Here is a 20066-nt window from a genome sequence, read left to right on the forward strand (position 1 = left end):
TTACCCGAGAAGTGGGTAATCCAGGTGACGTCCTTGTCATTTCCTATAAATTTTATTAATTTTAATTCTCTTAGGAGATCTCTTGCGTCTACTTCTTCTTCACCAGGCACCTGAATTTGCAGGGTGTTCGGCCGGCTAAAGGTAGGAGGAGCCATCCGGGGGGACCGAAAAACCTTATCCGGGTACTGGGGGAAAAACGCGTAGTGTTGGGAGAGGAGGGGAGTGCAGTGTCCTCACTCGGCCTCAGCCTAATTTAGAGCTGGGATGGAGCCGGTGCTATGTGATTCCAGCATGCACCTCTGAAAAATAAACAGTGTTTGTTTTTACCCCAGTCCGGGGTTTCTCGGTCCTGTAGGACTCTAGTGGTACCAGTTTTAAAAAAACTGGTACTGCTCTGTATCTACCTTATCAGCTTAATATCCAGTGCCTCAGTTGAGACTCAGTTAGATATCAAGCCGATAAGAACAGATACTACTATCTGGTTTAGCCGGGCGGCCGAAGTTCTATCTATTCTAATATAAGAACAGATACTACAATTTGCCTGTAGCCAAGAGCTCTCTATTAGGTCTTAGCCAAAAGGCCGAGAAGCGATAAACACAATCATTAACATTAACATTTCTGGCTAGATGGGTGAAGCAAAATTGCTTTTCATATTCCCCTTTGTCTTGTAATGGTAGGACTTTAAATGGAATGTTTGTGAGCTTTATGCTCGCCCATTGAGGACAGTGAAGTTAGTTGTGTTCAGCTGAACTTAATATAGACTTTGGTCTTTTATATTTGTAGATTTCTTCTTCATTATATTCCGAGGCTTCCTTGATTAAAGGGTTTGGGTGGTTACTTGTCTTGGTAAAGAACTTCTCAGCTAGATTTTTGAGAAGGGAAGAGATATAAGGGATATTAACTTCTCTATGGATCTGGGTGTTTCTTATGTACCAGGGGGCATCCAGAATCATCCTCAGGCTCTTATTCTGTAATCTCTGAAGTTTTAGAATGTTTGAATTTGCGGTGTGGCTCCAAGCTGGGGATGCGTAAGTGATAACCGGTCTAATTGCCATCTTGTAGATTGTTCATTTTGTTTGCATATCCAGTTTACTTTTTCTGTTGATCATAGGGAAGAGCTGTGCTAAGACGTTGGATGTCTTAGAGGTAATGTAACTAATATGTTTGCTGAATAGGAGTTTACTATCAAGAATCACTCCAAGATATTTAACTTCAGTCTGCCATGGAATCTTTACTCCCACCACCCCCCCCCCCCCCCACCCCCCCCCCCCCCCACCCCCCCCCCCCCCCACCCCCCCCCCCCCCCACCCCCCCCCCCCCCCACCCCCCCCCCCCCCCACCCCCCCCCCCCCCCACCCCCCCCCCCCCCCACCCCCCCCCCCCCCCACCCCCCCCCCCCCCCACCCCCCCCCCCCCCCACCCCCCCCCCCCCCCACCCCCCCCCCCCCCCACCCCCCCCCCCCCCCACCCCCCCCCCCCCCCACCCCCCCCCCCCCCCACCCCCCCCCCCCCCCACCCCCCCCCCCCCCCACCCCCCCCCCCCCCCACCCCCCCCCCCCCCCACCCCCCCCCCCCCCCACCCCCCCCCCCCCCCACCCCCCCCCCCCCCCACCCCCCCCCCCCCCCACCCCCCCCCCCCCCCACCCCCCCCCCCCCCCACCCCCCCCCCCCCCCACCCCCCCCCCCCCCCACCCCCCCCCCCCCCCACCCCCCCCCCCCCCCACCCCCCCCCCCCCCCACAACTTCCTGATTTGGATGCTTCCAAGGATAATGAAAGTTGCAGCTTGACGAAACAATGATCTGAAATGTAGGAAGGGATGTGTGAGATGTTTCTGACTAGAGGCAAGGTATTTTTGGAAATGTAGTATCTGTCCAGTCGTGCTTGGTAGAGGAGTTGATGCGGATTTCAACATCACAGAAGAATTATTGGCGCTTCGGCCATTAAAACGAACAACTACCGGTGAAGATATATTTGAAACAGGCAACACAATCTTCGAGAGATTTGGGCTTAAATGGAGTTCACTATCTGGCATATGCACTGATGGAGCCCCTGCAATGGTTGGTGCACAGAAGGGATTTATTGGAATAGTTCATGAAAAAAGCAACAGAACATCCATCCGAAAAATTTAGCAAATTTTCACTGCATTATCCACCAATAAAATCTGTGTGCAAAATCGATTAAATTCACAAATATTATGGAAGTTGTAGTAGCCAGTATTAACTTTATTAAGTCACGTGCCCTTCATCACCGCCAATTTAAGGAGTATATAGCAGACCTATTTTCGGATTATGAAGATGTGTCTTATTATTGTGAAGTGAGGTGGTTGAGTAAAGGTAAAATGTTAAAACGATTTTATGATCTGAGACAAGACATTGTAGATTTTATGGACATAAAAGGAAACACAATTAACCAAGTAAAAGATGATGAGTGGGTGTGTGATTTAGTATTCCTTGTAGATGTCACCGGATACCTAAACGAACTTAATCTTAAATTGCAAAAACAAGGACAATTGGTTCATGAACTGCATGGACATGTCAAAGCTTTTTGTAATAAACTAAGATTGTTGGAAAGTCAGATAAGAGCTAAAAATTGTTATCATTTTCCTACTCTAGCAATCCATAAAAATATATTTTATAATTGTTATGGAGATGAACTGAAGGCACTAATAGAGCAATTTGATACAAGGCTTGCCGATTTCAAAAACAAAGCCCACATTCGCTATATTTGCTCGTCCGATGGATGCTGATGTAAATAATGTGCCAGAAAACTTACAGATGGAACTCATTGAGCTTCAGGCGGATTTAGTGCTAAAATCACAATTTAACAACATTGCTTTGACTGATTTTTGTAAATTTTATTTGGTGGAAGGAAAATATACAAATTTACGCGCCTTTTCAAGAAAAATCGTTTGTCTTTTCGGCAGCACCAATATGTGTGAAGTTTTTATCGAGGATGAAATACAATAAATCAAAAATTCGGACAAGAATAACGGACGAAAACCTCGAAAATTCTATGCGATTATCCTTAAGTAATATTAACATCAATACTGATAGTGTCGTAGTTGAAGTACAAGGCCAGTTATGTCGTTCATTATATTATAAAATTTATGCAGAGCTTTATACCAAAGCATTATATTATAAATAAATGAAATATGAAGTAGCAACTTGTTTTAATTCATTTAATATTAATTTATTTTATTTAATAATTTGGTCCGGCCCTTTACTCGGAGACAGAATGATAATTTGACCCCCGAACTAGGAGAGGTTGCCCATGCCTGACTTCAGACTATGGTAGTTGTCATTTCGACCCTGCAGAAAGGATAAAGTACGTGAATCACTTGCATGGATTAAGAATTCCATGTATCTACACGCAGTAAATGAAGATGAGGTAAAGAGTGTAGTAATCGGATTAAAAAAAAGGGGGGGGGGAATGGGAAGTGACAGTGACAATATAAATGTCAAAACACATTTATTAACACATTTTCATAAAAAGTGCTATTGGGGTTTCATAAAACGGTCTGTAGTGGAATAAATAAAGGAATGCACACAGCAGCCGTTTTTCTTGATATATCTAAGGCATTCGACTGTGTTCATCATGACCTATTGCTACTGAAAATGTCCAAATACGGCATCAGAGGAATCTAATGACTGGTTCAGATTCTATCTAAATAATAGAAAACAATATACCAGCTACGGCACATTCAATAGCGCAACAAAAATAATAAAATACGGAGTCTCGCAAGGGTCTCTACTAGGACCCATCCTATTTTTAATATATATTAATGATTTATGTAAATACAAACATTTTGGCAAAATGATATCCTTCGCCGACGACACGGCATTAATATACACCGAAGCAACCCTTGAAGATCTAAAAAATCGGATTAATAGTGATATGTTAAAACTAAGTAAATGTTTAGCAATAACGGACTTAACATCAATACCGATAAAGCGAGATATATGTACTTCCCGTTAACAGATAAGCTAGACCACAATATAACCATAAAATGACATGAAAGGAAATGACATCCTAAATTGTGACTGTGGCTTAATCAAAAAAACAAAATCAATCACGTATTTGGGCCTCCATATCGATAGCAATATGAAGTGGAACTCCCACATCACTTTCATAACAAATAAGTTTAGGTTCATAATTAATAGAATATATTATGTTAAAAAAAATTGCAAATGCAGCATTCTTAAGATGCTTGTACTCAGGAGCGCGCCAAGGGTATTTCCCGCCCAGGTGCAAACTTTTATCTGCCGCCCATTAAAAAAAATAACTAAAAGAAATTGCATGTAGCATTTATCAATGTTGCTACCCTATCTACTTTGCCATCCGGGTGCGGTGTACCCTTTGCACCCTCGGGTTGGCGCGGCCCTGCTTGTACTATTCCTGGGTAAATTCCTCACTGCAATATGGCATCACCGGTTGGGGTGGAGATTATCACAACAATCTACTTACATTAAGAAACATTCAACCAACGATCTGTTTGTCATGCATAATATTCTTCCACTCAATGCCGCGCCGTGGGTAGGAGGCGCCCTTGTGCAAAACGTTTTTCAGCGACCCCATAAAATAAGTTTCCATGAAAAATTTTTTGCGAAAAATTTTATTTTGTTAAAAGTACAAAACGGTTTATACGCATATATAAAAATAAATTTCATTTAACAGTAGTAGAACATTGTAATCACTGAAATTCATTAATAAGGAATTTTTAACAATAAACATTTTCAAAAATGTTTATTCCTTAATATATAAATACAACAGAATATATATACATATATTTTTTTTTTTCAAAATTCATTTTTACTCGGTTGGAATATTATAAAAAAAGGTTTAATGACTATTACCGAGAGAAAAGATGACAAGATATATTTAACAAGATACTACTAGTTTACTAGTTTCGTTACATGAACATCCTCAGGTATCATAATCAAAGAAGTATATAAAAAAATTACAGAGACTTAAAATTGTACTAACAGAACAAGTATAAAAAACAGTAGCGTGTTTGAAAAAAATGCAAGTATGAGTTCCAAACAAACGAATACTACGCGTTTTGCGAGTGCGCCGGTACTGAACAGAAGCAACGTGTGCGTCAGAGAGATTGTAACTCAGGCTGTTGTTGATATGAGAGGAATCTAGAGAAATTTCCCTAGATTCAACAATCTTTCTTTCGAGTTCATCGTAGCACACATGGATGTTAGCAGTTCGAGTCCAGTTTACAATGTGCTGGCGGCCTTCGTCTGAGTTAGCTGAAAAGAGAACGTGGCTAGAGAGAGCGCTAGCTCTAGTCCTGTTATAGGAGATATCTCTACGGTGTTCATCCAAACGTAGAAGGATGGATTTAGCAGTCTGTCCATAGTATGGCTTTAAAATAAGAAGTATAGTTTAAAATAAGAAGAGCGTTAAAAGTTGTCTACCAAAATAAATAATAATTTCTGAAATTTTCCCTTAAACTTATTTTTTAACCCCTTAATCAACTAAGTATTAATTTTAAGGTGAATGGCCCAAGACTGACTATTTTTTTTTTTTTTAAATTACAGAATTTGATTTTTCAGATGTTTTGAATAATAAATATGCTTACAATTTAGGTATATTTTTGAAAATTAACATGTAGAGATATTAGCCACTGATTGATTTCTCACTGATATTTATTTAATATTTTTTACATTCTGGTAATTGTTTAATAATCAAGAAATTTCTAGAATATTAAAATTATTTATTAAAGAAATTAGTAAAACGACCCCATAAAAAATTTTTGTTTCAAAATAAGATAATTAACTAAAACGAAACAATTTAACTGATTTTCAAACTTAGCAAAAATATAATAGACGTACTTACTGAATAATAATCCAAATTCACAAAAAATTTACTGAACAACAATAAATATATTTTATGAAACAAAAGGCAACTACTGCACAGTAACACTGTAACGCACAATGTAAAATTAAATGATGCAAAAATACACCAAAAAAGTATCAAAACAGGGTCAATTGCAGTATGTGTAAACAAACTTAGATCATCTAGAGTTTTATAGCTCATAAATAACCTATGTTTATTAATTTAATTCGATCCGCGTCAGTCTGACGCGCAGATAGTCTACCCCATATATCCGGTATATATAATCCCGTATATATAATACGGGATTTTTAGCTATGGTCCCTCAGTTGATTAATATGTTTATAGTTTATAAACTATTATCTTTAAAATTTTATTTGTCTATCAAAAATCCAAAAATAAGTACACAATTAAAATCAAAGTCAAAAATTGTCCAAAGTCACTTAAACACAGAATACACAATACACTCAATGTTTCACATTCAAAATAAATGATGCTGAAAAAAATGTAAATGCATATTTGGATAGACGCTATTTCGTCTATCCAAATTCTAAGCGGAATTTAAGAAAACGAACATCGTAATATACACCTATGTTTCAGACTAAATATTTTTGGATAGATCAGTGTTTCTGAAACTTCAGATATCCTTGTACCCCTTCTTTAATTTTCATTATTACCAAGTATCTTTTCAAAGTACCCTTATCAAAATAATAATAATAATAAATAAAAATATATTTCATTGTAAATATCTGTTTTATTTGAATTTAGATATACATTTAAACAAAAAAAAAATATTTATTTTTAATAGAACAAAATTTATAAAGATGCTATACATTTTTACTTAATATAAATAATTTATCATCAATGAAAGGAGTGAAATTGCTTATTTCTATATCTGCTCTCCTTTGTGCGTTTTATAAATCCAGTCTTTAACCAATGATTCATACTTAACAATTTGAAAGCTAAAAAAAAATTGCGTATTTACTCAACTATAACTCGCACTTTTTTCCTAAAATTAAAGCTAAAAAATCGTGCTACGAGATATATCCGGGGATTTTGGGAAAATAAAGTTTTCAGAAAAAAAAACTGAAAATGGGTATGACTTACCAAGAAGCTTCTATTCTCCATCACTTCTTCTGTCCTCCAGAGCGGTTTCCTTGTGTTCAATCAAAGTTGTCTACCCAAATAGAGTCATCTTCTTTCCCATTATATCAAGCAAAAATTACAAGTAATTTAAGACATGAGATACGTAATGAACAATCCTTCACAAATTACTAATGAGAAGTGAAAGATGTGCGCGATTGTAGGCCAATAGAGAAAAAGCAGCTATTAAGATGTGCATATGATTGGTGCGGTATTAACAAAAGATCGCTCGACTCAAACAAAACAAGCTGCCAATTGAATTGAAATGCTAATTCTCTTAAACCGATTTTCATAATATCTGAAATGCATTCCCTATATATTTCTTAGTTTTAACACTTTCATGACCAGGGGGGAGGGTAGTGTCAAGGAAAACTATATATTGCACGTGCAACATGTGGTTTGCTTGAGTGTATATGGCAGTTTCTGTTGAAGGGAAGATGGGATTCATTAGTTAGTGTTTATATTCCCAGTTGTCTGTAATTGCACTATTTGTTGAGAAATATATTACACAGTCTGCAAATTTCTGTGAACCTTATCCAGTGACATGATAAAACTAATTGGTTTTCCTGTTTCTGCAGTATAATGGCTGTTGGGGATGGCGTATTGTTTACTGCAGGGAGCGAGTTATCGCTCCAATGTAAAATTCGGGGTGATAAAGACTCGCACTTTGAGTAGGAGAATTCATGCATAATATAATTTTAAAAAAAAAATATATATATATATATATATATATATTGGCAGACTATAAAATTTTATGAAATTCCCATCGTATGATACTTTATGGGTTGTTTCCTTAAGTATCTAATAAGTGGGTTCTAAAATATTTAGTTTTAGTATATATGGCTATAATTTTTTTATTAATAAAATATAATAAGCACATATTTCACTGTCAATGGGAAATGGCGCCTTATTTATTTGCTAACTAAACGCTGTATTTTTGCAACAAGATATTTTACAAAAATCCTGTTGCCATAATATGGCTGAACGAGCAGCCTTATTAAGCAGCGCCGTGAGGCAGGCTGCCTCTAAGCTACATCCTGTAGACATTACTGGGCAAAGCACAGCATAAGAATGAATTCACAGTGTCTTAAACTAACAATTTCCACTGAAAATATAATAAACAATCGAGAATATTTATAAAATTTTCGCTGAGCCGATGCTTGCTCTGTGAAATAAAATGTGGTAATATTGATAACGTTTCACTTCAAACAAATTATAATAAAACTGGTGATGTATTAAGTTAAAAATGTTCTTAGATTATTAAGAATTCATAATAATTTGACTGATTAAAAATTTCATTTTTATTGCGTTAATTATAATTTGTAATTGTGTAATCTATATAGTACGATATAATTCAAGAATAAGAAAATTTAATATTTTTTTTATTATTTCCCGTGATGAAATGGTGCCCCTATCTTCAAGCGGCCTTGTGCTGCGCACAACCGCACGGCTCGGTCCTGCTTCCACTACAGAAACTATATCTCTTTGGTTGTCTATTATACGTAAAAAGGAACGTTGAAAGTTTCTTGGTATATAATGTAGACTATGGATTACGATGCGGCCGGAACATACTGATAGTACAAAGGCAAACGAAGAAATTTTTCATAAATCCTTCGAATACCTAGCGACAAGCAGCTACAATAAACTCCCAAATGAAATCAAATCTATAACCTCAGCTTATGCATTTAGAAAAAGATGGAGAGACTACCTCATGGGACTAAACAATGTTGACAATTACTTTTAACTTATACTATAAGAGATCATTATAACTCGCATATCATATCCAATTAAGGTACCAATATACTAACTAGTTCATTCACTTAGGAGACTAATATATTAAACATCAAATCAAACCGAGTAAGGTGAGCCCTCATAGACACGGTCACTGGACTCGCAGTGACTGTTTCGAACTAATTTAATTCTCTAGTGACCAGTATGGCTACGGCCCTTGGTTACATATAAAATATACAAACTAACTTCTTTATCACTAAAACCAGTAACTTATTATAAACTACGAAAACTATCCGAAATGTATTTTACTCTATTTGTGTATATATAAGGAAACATTTATTAACTGTAACCAAATAAAAGCCAAAAATAAGTCTAATTACCAACAGAAAATGATAGTAATACTTGAACTGTATTGTATAACATTGTACACTCAATTGTACAACTTGATTGGTATATACTGTAATATAAATATCTTGTATACATGATAGGAATGATAATAATAAACTGTTATATATATATAGTATATACAACTGTTAAATTGTTATATATATATATATATATTTTTTTTTTCAGAATTTAATATAAATTTTTTACATATATATATATACACGGTGTCCCAAAATTCACGCAAGATTTAAATTTAGCGCCATTTGTGCGGTAAAGTGTTGCCAACGAGAAAAAAAAAAGACAGCGTGACAGCTGACAGTTCAGGGTTATTAAAAATGACCACACACAGCGAAGAGAGTTCGTTGAATGGATTATGGAACAACAACAAGTGGATGCTTAGTTTTCGAACAAAATCATCTTCAGCGATGAGGCTCATTTTCATCTTGATGGCTTCGTTAATCGACAAAATTGTCGCATTTGGGGTTCAGAAAATCCACGAGTGATTGTTAAGAAACAAATACATCCACAACGTGTCACTGTGTGGTGCGGATTTTGGGCTGGAGGCATCATCGGTCCATACTTCTTCGAAAATGCGGCTGGTAAGGCAATAACAGTTAATGGTGCTCGCTATCGCGGCAAGATAATCCAGTTTTTTGTGCCTAAATTGCAAGATATGGATGTGGACGACATGTGGTTTCAACAAGACGGTGCCACATGCCATACAGCCCGAGAAACAATTCAATTACTGCATGAGTCATTTCCTGGTCGTGTAATTTCCCGTTTTGCTGATCAGAATTGGCCGCCCAGATCATGTGACTTAAAGCCGTTGGACTTTTTTCTTTGGGGTTTTTTGAAGTCTAAGGTTTATGCCAACAAGCCCACGACCACCCACGCCTTGAAGGAGGAAATTGAGCGCTGTATCAACGAAATTCAGCCACATTTATGCAAAACGGTCATGGAAAATTTCGCCAAAAGAGTGCGTATGTGCCAGCAAAGCCGTGGAGGCCATTTACCCGATATGCCATTCCATGCATAACCCTATACTTTATGAATACTTTATGTATACTTTATGAATCAATAAGAAATTACAATTTTTAATTAAAACCCTGTGTTTTCTATCAAAATTACTTCTTGCGTGAATTTTGGGACACCCTGTATATAATTGTTAAACTGTTGAATTATATATATATATATATATATATATATATATGTTAAATTATATATATATATATATATATATATTTTTATGAAAAAAAATTGAATGACTAGAACCGAGATTTAATTAAAAAGGTTTTAATATAAACACACTACTAGTTTCGGCCTGTAACAGCCTTCTTCAGGTGACATTATAAAAGAAAAAACACTAAACATTGAGGGTTAAAAGACTATGAACAACATAGACAGTCTTTATACATAATTAGCATTAAAACGTTGTAGTTGTATTTGAAGCTGTTCTTTCATTTGTTGCATTGTTGGGAGAGTGCGTGCTTGCTGCATCACGTGAACGCCAGTACATGATTACAGCTGAATGACTATCCGGGAGGTTGTAGCTTAAGTTGTTATTTAGATGAACAGGATTGAAGATGATTTCTCTCGATTCCACAATTTTTCTCTCTATTTCGTCACTGCAACGGAAGATGTTTGTAGATTTTTCCCAGCAGACTTTGTGACTTTGGTTATCATCATTAGGATTAGCCGAGAAGAGGATATGACTTGATAATGCACTTGCTCGCTGTTTCTTGTAAGTAATGTCTCTCATGTGTTCTTCCATACGCATTTCGACAGATTTGTCTGTCTGCCCGAAATAAGGAATATCGCAGTCACATAATATTTTATATACGCCAGGGTATTTGAGTTGATGATGACAAGGTTTTGGGTGGCTAATTAAGGAACGGATCTTTGGAAGTGGAGTGAACAAGGTTCTGATATTGTATTTTTTTAAATGAACTGCTTACAGATATAAACCATCTGAAAACTTCTTTCGAAGTTAATGGATATTCCAAGAATATCATTAACAAATTCCTTCTTAATCCTCTCAGACATCACTCAGAAGAAACAAATAGATTCAAAAGCAATATATCTATTCCTTACATAAGTACTGTTTCACATAAATTAGCAAAAGTTCTAAAAAAATACAATATCAGAACCTTGTTCACTCCACTTCCAAAGATCCGTTCCTTAATTAGCCACCCAAAACCTTGTCATCATCAACTCAAATACCCTGGCGTATATAAAATATTATGTGACTGCGGTATTCCTTATTTCGGGCAGACAGACAAATCTGTCGAAATGCGTATGGAAGAACACATGACAGACATTACTTACAAGAAACGAGCAAGTGCATTATCAAGTCATATCCTCTTCTCGGCTAATCCTAATGATGATAACCAAAGTCACAAAGTCTGCTGGGAAAAATCTACAAACATCTTCCGTTGCAGTGACGAAATAGAGAGAAAAATTGTGGAATCGAGTGAAATCATCTTCAATCCTGTTCATCTAAATAACAACTTAAGCTACAACCTCCCGGATAGTCATTCAGCTGTAATCATGTACTGGCGTTCACGTGATGCAGCAAGCACGCACTCTCCCAACAATGCAACAAATGAAAGAACAGCTTCAAATACGACTACAACGTTTTAATGCTAATTATGTATAAAGACTGTCTATGATGTTCATAGTCTTTTAACCCTCAATGTTTAGTGTTTTTTCTTTTATAATGTCACCTGAAGAAGGCTGTTACAGGCCGAAACTAGTAGTGTGTTTATATTAAAACCTTTTTAATTAAATCTCGGTTCTAGTCATTCAATTTTTTTTTCATAAAACTATGTATGTTAACCGAGCCAATGATCATTCTGTCATATATATATATATATATATATATATATATATATATAATTTAATTAACATGTCAATGTTAATTTAAGTGTCTTTTAATATCTTTCTATGTTCTTATCGCCTGATGAAGTCATTCTTGACGAAACATGTTGCATTTTTTCAAATAAATGTCATTGTGTTATAATTCTCGGGTTTAATTTAATTATAAAATAATAATTAAATAATTCATAAATTAAATAATTAATATAATTAATATTAATAATAATATTATTATTAATATTATTATTATTGTTATTAACTTTTTATATAATTAAACATTATTTATATAATTAAAAATTATAAAACATTAATATAACTAATATTATTAATTATAATTATAATTAATATATATTATATATATATATATATATAATTTAACATTTAGGAAATTGGTAGGCAGGTCTAGATCCCTTAGTCGTCATGAGTGGTTGAATTAACGTCTGTCGATAATCTGAATACTTTTGGTGCTCTAGAACTCAGAAGACACTCCGCTAGAGTGTCACCCTAAACACTAATGCGTATCATTTTTTGAGAAAGTGCGAGTTGTACGTCGATTATACTGACGTATGGGGTTAAAATAACAAACTGTACGAGAGGAGAGGAAAACCCGATTTGTTTGAATGAAAGATTTCCTCTAGCTCCGAATTTTTTTTGGGTGAAAAAAGAAAAAAGTTTCTCTAGCCAACGACTAGTACCGAACGTATAACCATCCATCCATCTTCTAGTTATCTAGCGTTACTTTCAAGATTAATTATATTAATTATTTATAAAAGAATACAAAAAATAATCAGTTACATAATTAAATTGATTATTAATTAAATTGTTTATTAAATAATATGAAAGATTTTTAATAATATTAAAGAATATTATTTGTTGTACCAAAAAGTTCAATATGAGTTATAAAATAATAATTAAATAATTCATAAATTAAATAATTAATATAATTATTAATAATAATAATATTATTATTAATATTATTATTATTGTTATTAACTTTTTATATAATTAAACATTATTTATATAATTAAAAATTATAAAACATTAATATAACTAATATGATTAATTATAATTATAATTAATAATAATTAATATTATTATTATTAATCAATATAATAATTATTATATTGATTATTATTATTATTATTATTATTATTATTATTATATCTCAGAATGACATAAAGGAAACCTGGCACCTGATTAATGAAATGCTGGACAATATACACAGAACCACTGTCTCAGAAACAATAAAACACATCTTTGCCTGCGATCCCAAATCCCTCAAACAGTTGGCAAACAACTTTAATCAGCACTTCGTGAACTCTGTCCAAAAGCTACAAGAAACAACTCTTCCTCACACAAACGAACATTCTCCACTAGGTCCACGAGCAACCCAGTCGATGTGGTTCCAAACAGTAACAAAAGAAGAACTATCACTGGCAATTCAACAAATTAATCCTAACAAAGGACCGGGGATGGACGGAATCAGACTAAAAGACATCAAGAAACACTCAACCGACCTACTTCCAGTTATACAAAAACTGTTAAATAAAATCTTCGAAACGGGACACATACCTGAAACACTGAAGACTGCATTAATCACACCCATACAAACAGGGAAAAAGAAACATTATAAGTAATTACAGACCCATCGCCACGCTATCTGTAATCAATCAAATCATGGAGCGCATCGTGCAGCAGAAACTCTCCACATACGTTGAAAAATTTCAAATCATACCCAAAACAATATGGCTTTCAAAAAAATAAAGGAACAGCAACACTCTTGGAAGATTTCGCAGATCTAATAAACGCTGCATTGGATAAAAACAGAATAACATTAGTGGTATTCATTGACCTAACAAAAGCATTTGACACATTAACACATAAAACCTTGTTAACGAAACTTACCCATATCGGAAACAGTGGAGCACCGCAAGGAGCTGTCCTATCTCCCATTCTATTTAACATATACACACACGACATTAAGCCAACTCCCCCTAAAAAGTAAAATCTTTCAGTACGCAGACGACACGGCCATAGTATCCATTCACAACAATGCAAATATCGCTTACACAAATATGCAACATGATATCAATCAAATCACTAACTGGTTAACCGAAAACAGCATATATATAAACCCTGGAAAAACAAAGCTAATGATATTCAAAAACCCCCAAACCCTGCCAACAGAAACTAAATATCTCACTATCAAACATTCATCCTCCTATAGACAAAGTGCAGAACCTAAAATCACAACCATCACACAGGTGAAAACAACGCGCTATCTTGGACTTCACTTCGATGCTGATCAAAGTTGGAATAGCCATACAAACTACCTACATACCAAGCTTAGGATAATAGCAAGCAAACTATACAGATTAAAAGACATTGCCCCAACCCACATAAAAATACTAATCTATAAAGCATTATGTGAAAACAGTTTAAGATATGCAATCACATCATACGCATTCTGCGCAGACTACAGACTTAACAGGCTACAATGGTTGCAAGATAAAATGGTAAAACTGATATTCTCGGAACAACCCACTCTTATGCAGGAAGCACGGAAAAAACACAAAATATTTAAAGTGAAACACTTATGCCACTACACAGTCATGTTAAAACACTACTACAGCCCAACATATAGAGTAACCAGAACAACATATCAAATAACAAGACCACAGTCAACAAACTACATAACATATAAGTACAACAATCAACACGGCAAAGCCACCCGAAACTTCTACATACCTGACATGATAAACAAACTGCCGTTCGAAAACAGAAACCTAGGAACATACAGAGAGCTGAAACAGGCACTATATTATAGCGAGAATGAAAATTAGAGCAATTCCTGTTTCTCTCTCTCCCACCACACACACACACACACACACACACACACACACACACAAACCTATGACAAACCCCCCTCTCAAAAACTATCACTACAAGAACATCACTACAAGAAACACAAAGAAACAAACACACCATGTCTAAATCCAACCCTATTTGCACAAAAAAAAAAAAAAAAGCTAAACTGTAATAGCAGTCGAAGTCTTCCAAGCACGTACCAACAAACAGTAAAATCAACACCTGGCTTGTGACCAGTATAGGAACATAAAACCATGAAACCACCACCCTCTATCACTATGATGTTCATTGTAAGGGTAAATATTTTAGCAGATCAATAAAAATATTATCATATAAAAAAAATTAATAAACAAATCATAAATTAAATAAAAGTTCAATGTGAGTTATAAAATAATAATTAAACAATTCATAAATTAAATAATTTATTAATTGAATGCAATTATAATTAAATATTTTAGAACGTTTTTATGCTCTCAATATTTAAATTATCAAATAACAATTAAAGAACTCTGGAAAACTCCGGACACTTTTTATGATCTCGATAATTTGCTTATGATATTTTAAGACACCATAAATAAACCTATTTAAGTGTCATCTAAAATAATAACTCGTAAAATATGTACTTATCGCTTCTCGGCCTCGTGGCTAAGATAAAAGTGTAGTATTTGTTCTCGTCAGCTTAATATCTGACGTGCTCCTACTCCTATTTGGAGCATTGGTATTAAACTGATTTTTGGAACTTGGTAAAGTTAAGGAGCTTGCTCTACTTTACTACGGTTCGCCAGGCCTTGCACCCATGCCTGATCGAGCCTCATATTTTAAAACCAAAGAATAGTTCTAAGAATTTATAAGCGTTTTGGTAAATTCATTTAAGACAGTGAAACCTGATTTCTTCTTCTTCCTTTCCAGTAATAGTTCTAGTGGCCTGTTTACGGTCTCCTCCCATCTTTGCAAAGGCTGTAGTCTATTCCTTCTCCCTTGAGCTCCATATTTCTGTATCTGGAAGTCTGCCTTCACTCATTTTTTCTGTATGTTGTCTTCATCACACTATAGAGATCGATAAAACCTGATTTAAAGATTAATCCTTCGCCTTCTGTACAACTTATGCTTCAAACAGGTTAATGTTTCGAAAAGCAAGAGTTTCCTTGATATTGCATTACTTAAAAGATATGATCTCCATACTATGCCCATACTTTTTTATATTCCATCAATAGCTATAATAGAATTTCGAACGCTTTCCTTACCGTAATAAATATTTTTTTTTATTAAAGGAGACGAAAGCGAGTTATTTGAGAATATTCATTTTTTTTCAACGTCGTGGCTTCCAAACTCAGACACGTCAGACTTTTTTATATGCTAATTAAAGTGAAGTAACGAACCACGCTGCCAAAACTTTAATACATTCGATCATTTTCATCCTAATATGATATCAGTCTTTATCAGATATCCTCTTCGAACTAGACCAAAGTTCGAAGAGGATATCTGATTTTCTCTAAGAATCTAGATAGTATCAAAAGTAAAAAGGATTACATAAGAGATTTTTAAAAAAACAAAACAAAAAAGACTTGTTCACAGCAGCAAATCATCGCATCCTTATGTGTGCAATTTAACCCCCTATAATTCAACTTTTTTTTTTTTTTAAATGTTGGGTCCATACACGAGAGGTTGCTAATCAACCTGTAATACGTTAGTACTGTGTATGAGTAGTGGGTTGGGAAAGATAATTTTGTTTACATTTGATTTAAAAGCCTGTATGTTGTATTCCTTAGGAAATACATCAGAGGGAAGACTGTTCCACAGTACCGCAGTAGCAGGGATGAAGGAGGAGAAAAAGAAACTTGTTCTGTGGGTTTCAAGGTGTACTTGAAGGAATGCTGGACGGCAGTTGCACGCGTTCTAACGAACTTGGTACTCAGTGGAGGAATTATTGATGCTATTTCGGATGAACATTTGCCGTGGAAATATTTATACAATACACGTATCGCAGAAACCAAACGCCTGTGTTAAAGTGAGAGAAGTGAGTTGTTAAAAGATGAGTTATTAATCAATTTAATTGCCCTCCTCTGTACTGAGTTAAGCATTTTGAGAGAGCTCTTAGGGGGCCCACTCCAAATGTGAGAGCAGTATTTATTAGCCGGGCGGATTTGTGATTTGTATAAGGTCATATAAGGTCAACAGCTGTTCAGAGGTGAGGTAACAGCTTTTTTAGAAGCTGAGGATGTAATGGTTGTGATGTGTTTATGCCTGCAAAGGCTTGATGACGTGGAGATACCAAGAAGATAAATCTCATCTTGTCTGGAAATTTGTGTTGTGAAAAATAATACTAGGACAAAATGGTTACTTTCGTGAGAAATAAGACAGAACTGGGGTTTAGTAGCATTGAAATTGACGAGGTTATCTGAAAGGGGATTGGAGGATCGCTTAGAGATCAGAATTAAGAGTAGTATTGATTGATGTTCTGTAGGTTGAGGTGATTTATGTCGAATAAGGTTTATCAAATGAAAGGGATGGGTGCAATGTACTGTCATCTGCAAAACTGTGTATTGGGTTGGAGGTCAACTGAATTATGTCACTGATATATAGAAGGAAGAGGGTTGGTGAGAAAACAGGATCCTGTAAAACCCAGGCATTAATTGAATGGTGAGAGGATAAAGAACCATCACATATAGTGTGTGTCCAGACACAAATCTGGCAATCTCCAACCGCAGAAGTCCTGAGACAGACCAAATGATGGGAGTTTTTTTAGTAAGCCTTTATGCCAGACCGGGTCAAAAGCTTTGAATATATCCAGTGCAACCGCTTAAGATTCACCAAATTTCTCCATGGCGTTTGTACAGAGATTAGTGATATATGGGAATAACATGCTATCGCTTCTCTCCATGATTCAAGATACCTTGCTTTATCCATTCCTTGTGGTGTAAACTCAACAATAGAATGCATAGTCTTCTATTTACGGATCCCAAAGTGTAAAATCGTAACATAGGTTAAGTTAATTTAGTATTCCCACTCAATTTGTTCACCTTTCAAGTATTCAAAGTTTTCTGTAGATCAAGAGTGAGTATCATGTCGAAAACAGTTGACTCTCTGCAGTTCATTTTCAGTATCGTTGGGATAAGATTGAATAGCAATGGTCCAACTACTAAGCTGTATAACGCCCCTTGTGACTTATGATTTCATTATAAATTCAGGGTACTCTCATGATATCTAAATCCATAATAAAGTTATTTAATCCTTTATCCAAGTGTGAGCAAACAAAGTTTGCGCCTGAAAGTATCTTTCAGAAGAGAAGAGACTGAAGAGACCTCAATAAAGGTCGATACTAGTCTGGGTTATGGCCCTTCCCTTAATGCCTAACATTATACATATCCGCAAGGAGATGTGTGTTGCATTATGGGAGATACTGAGATAGGAGTGATGTTAGCTTGCTCCACCTTTGCAACGAGTTGCCCGGTGTTGTACCACCTTATTCCAGTCCTGAAGATACTTTTAGGCGCAAACTTTGTTTGCAAACACTTGGATAAAGGATTAAACTAAATTTATTATAGTCTAACCAAATGAAAAATAAACTTTCGATATCTAAATCCATTCGTTACAACTTAAATACCAGTTTGTCATGCTGTAACCCCAAAATACCAACATGAATTGATATTTCACAAGTAAATGTCTTTCCCATTCAAAATGTCAAGGGAAATTTCGTTAACACTGACTCATTCCGATGGCATAATTTACCGAGAGTTGAAAAACCCAAAAAGGGGTGAGTAAAGTAACATTAGCTTTTATAGCAGATTAAAATTACATTCAACATGAGATACCGCATCCGCTCGAGTGGGACTATTCCCCCTCCCTCCCAGATTCCAATGTCAGAAATGATAACTAGGTGACACGAAAATATAACTGTTATTAGTCTTACCTGTTCTTCTCAGAGTAAACACTGACGGTCTCTTATACAGAGTCTTGATATTAAACGAATATTGGAACTAGAGGGAGTTAAGAAGCTAGTTGTAATTCGTCACGGTTCTACAGGCCTTGCACACACATAAACACACGTTTGGTTGTGCCCCTATTTAAAAATAAATAATATGTTGGCATATCTACAAAATAATAAACCTTTACTTAATCTTATCCATCATGTTCATGTAACTATGAAACTTCTTGGGTCCCGATAAAGTGTTCGATTGAAGTGAGTTGCCTTAGTATTGCCCTACTTGAAAATGTTGAGTTCTGCAGGTTCTGTTTTTGTGGAGGGGGGGGGGGGGGAACAGTGATACATTCTTCTTTCCGAAAGTCCAATATTATTTATAGATTAATAAGAAACATATTTAACTAGCAAACTAAACTAAACTGGCAAGAGACTGAAAACCAAATAAGAAAAGACTTGTTGGCCGACCAAAAAAAAAATGATGGATAGACTGCCAGCGTTAAAATATTGGTGACGCAATAAGTTGAAACTTAAAGCAAGAAGTAGAAGAAGAAACATGTCAGCAAGTTTCTTCTTCTTCAACATCTTGCGCATTTACGGTAGGATGAAATAAACAACTAAATAAACAACTTCATGGTATGATTGCCATAGAAAACCAAGTTATTTAAATAAATAATTATTACACCAATTCTGAGATAAAAGTTGCTTTTCATGACTTATTTTTAACGATGAAGGGATTCCTATTTTTTTTTTTTTTTTTTTTTTTTTTTTTTTTTTTTTTTTTTTTTGTGAGGAGACTGATTATTAATTTTCGTAAAAATCGTGTAGCAAACTGTCACAAATCCTATTTTATATTCCTTTTCTGAAGAAATGAGGAAAATCCAAAAAAACAACAACAAAACTTTAGGATTAACACATAGCCATAATTCTTATAAGTATTATTAACATACTCATAAGAATTATGAGTATGTTAATAATCGCGGTTTGAAATCGTGGGGGTGCTGCAACTTTCGAAATATACATACACACTGTAAGTACAGTGTATACGTGTTTGGATAAAATATCAAAATTGCGGTAAAAATTAAAAAAAAAATTAAACATGAAAAAATATTGTTTATTATCGATCAAATTATACAGTTTAGTATAATTCAAAATTATTTAAAAATAAAATCCATTCTTCTTGTTTTGAACGAAAACAAGAAGAGTGGACTTTTTCCTTTATGTTTGTGTGACCGTTGAAGAATATTTTCTCCGTTGAAATCATCGTAAGTGCATTTAACCTATCCTGATTCATAGCGCTCC

The 20066-nt window shown here is 35.2% G+C and overlaps 1 non-coding gene across 1 annotated transcript; it reads left to right on the forward strand.

Moving 5' to 3' along the window:
- Positions 1-15470: 15470 nt before the first annotated feature.
- Positions 15471-15663, forward strand: LOC150093754 (U2 spliceosomal RNA). Its single transcript, XR_016550397.1, has one exon. It is a non-coding gene; the product is annotated as a U2 spliceosomal RNA (small nuclear RNA).
- Positions 15664-20066: the final 4403 nt, after the last annotated feature.

The sequence above is a fragment of the Typopeltis vanoorti genome, chromosome 23 (genome assembly GCF_054136105.1).
Source record: "Typopeltis vanoorti isolate ZY-2024b chromosome 23, IOZ_Tvanoo_1.0, whole genome shotgun sequence".
In the NCBI taxonomy this organism is placed as follows: domain Eukaryota; kingdom Metazoa; phylum Arthropoda; class Arachnida; order Uropygi; family Thelyphonidae; genus Typopeltis; species Typopeltis vanoorti.